The sequence below is a fragment of the Limulus polyphemus genome, unplaced genomic scaffold (assembly GCF_000517525.1).
Source record: "Limulus polyphemus unplaced genomic scaffold, Limulus_polyphemus-2.1.2 Scaffold4517, whole genome shotgun sequence".
Lineage (NCBI taxonomy): Eukaryota > Metazoa > Arthropoda > Merostomata > Xiphosura > Limulidae > Limulus > Limulus polyphemus.
Genome location: NW_013670127.1, coordinates 17,835 through 20,364, shown reverse-complemented (window position 1 = coordinate 20,364; position 2,530 = coordinate 17,835).

The following is a 2,530-nucleotide window of genomic DNA, read 5'->3' as shown; positions in this document are numbered from 1 at the left end:
GCAAATTAAAAAACAAACAAACCAGCCAAGTTGCCAATGCAGCACCTATGGATTTCTGTGTGATCGTACTGTTGAAACAGGCACTGGGAAACCGCCGTCATCGTACGCTAGAGAGCTTATGGAAAACATTCAAGAAGGGTGGGTGCGCTATGGACGTGACCTTTTTGCAACGATGCCTTTTGCCAGGGAAACTATCGTTACAGGGATGTTGCTAAAATGCACGGTCGTCAGATAGAATACGCGTGGACGTGACGACATGAACTGTAATAATATGGTGAGATTCCAAAATCGTTTTAATATAATGTACTCGGCCTTAATATTATTGAATAACATTTGCCAAATAATTGTCTAATTTACCAGTTGATCCTAGTTATTCTGTAAAATCTCAAAATCCTCAATACAGTTAGAAATACTAAAACTTTCCTAATCTGACCTATCAATTATGCCCCCATCAATACCATTAATGTAAATAAAAAATTAAGGCTCAAGCACAGACCCATAAGATATCCGGTTGCAACAAAGGTTCAGGCTGACTAGACCCCATTAATAACAACTTTTTTTTCACCCATTCAACTACCGTACAATCCAACCAATTAAACTTTCCTCAACCCCTACTAATGTTATTTTCTTACCTTATCCTTTGTGTGGCATCTTACCAATAAGCCTTTTTGAAAATCTATGTACACGAAGTCCACACCCTCTCGTTCATCTATACAACAAGTAACGTTTTCGGAAAAAAAGATAACAAATTAGTAAGTCAAGTTTCTCTTTGGTGAATCCATGTTGTTCTTTTTTTATAAAGTCATATATCATTAAATGATTTTGTAAAACTTCTTTTGTCAAACTCTCCTGATTTTTCCATTTACAAAAGTATGACTGGTTGGCCTATAACTTCGATGGAAACTCTTATTACCCACTTAAAAAAAAACAAAAAAACAATATAAACAGCTTCCCAGTTTCTAGGTACCTGCCCACTCCTCTAATGACCTACTAAAAACGAAAGAGAGAAGCTCGCATATATGATCTTTAACCTCCTTCAAAACCCCGGTGAAAAACCTTGTATGGCCCAGGTGCTTTACCTATTTTCAGTATTTTTCTCTTTACTACCAAGGGGTTAGTTAATATCTACGTGATTCAGGTCAGTTCCAATATTTCCCAGAAAGTGACTTCTATTGTCTTTTAGTAATTCAACTTTGATGTCATCATACAATGTGGGCCGCCCCCCAGTGGCACAGCGGTATGTCTGCGGACTTACAACGCTAGAAACCGGGTTTCGATACCCGTGGTGGGCAGAGCACAGATAGCCAGGCCCTTAGCGTGGTTTGTGAACGGCTAAGGTGATTCTGACTGGCTACCCTCCCTCTGATCAGTTATTAAAAATTAGAGTTTGGCTTGAATTTCGTTCAAAGCTACACGAGGGCTATCTGCACTAGCCTCCCTAATTTAGCAGTGATAGACTAGAGGGAGGTTAGCCAACTCTTGGACTCTCTTTTACCAAAGAATAATGGGATTGACCGTTACTATATTACGCTCTCACCTCTGAAAGGGCGAGCATGTTCGGTGACGAGGATTCGAACCCGCCATCCTCAGATTACAAGTTGAGCCCCTTAACCACCAGGCTATGCCAGGCCTCAAAATTAGGAACAGTGGCAGATAGTCTTAATAGCTTTACCAAAAATGGAAAAAAAAATCATATAGTATATATCAATATTTATATTCTATATTATTTACTATTTGGTATAGAGTTAATTTTAATATATATAACTCTCCTTAAAGTAACTGAAATTTGGATTAGTAGTTTTTATGAAATTGCACTTAATTAACTACCAGAAACAGAAGTTAAGTGATATATGTTACTTATTGGGGGCAACAGATGATAACAACACACATTAGGAATGCTTCATTTATTTATGGCCTGGTGTGTAATTTCTTATTTTATCGTTTCTAATTTTATGCATGAAACGTTATTTTGCATTACTTTGTCATATAAACTGATGAAACCCAGAGGAAACGCATTATATGTCCATTTAAACAGTTATAAGATCAATCCAAATAAGATAAACCACAAACATTCAGGCAAAGCAAACTCTATATAAGAAAGAAACAATAACAATTTAGTTTACAAAATAACAGCAACAAGAAAATTATGGCATTCTAATCAGAAACAAAATATGGCGTTCACACACTGTTACTAAACCTCAACAATGCAATAGTGTGTGAGGTATAAGCATTAACAATGTTTTTCAAACAATATTAGTTAGTACAAATACATCGCAGTTATCTGTACAGAGAACCTCCAAAGAGATATTACAAAATAAGCCCGTAGTTTAAGATCGCTATCAGCATTATTAAAGAGTCATTCACCTATATATATACTAACCATTGAAATTATTATTTTATTGAGGTATATACTTGAGTTGAATCTTATATTATATCTGAGAAATGTGGTGCGAAATAAAAGAATAGCAAGTTAGCTTTCTGTCTGTGGCAAGCCTAAAGGTGGGGATTGCTTAACAGGCTCTTGAACGCA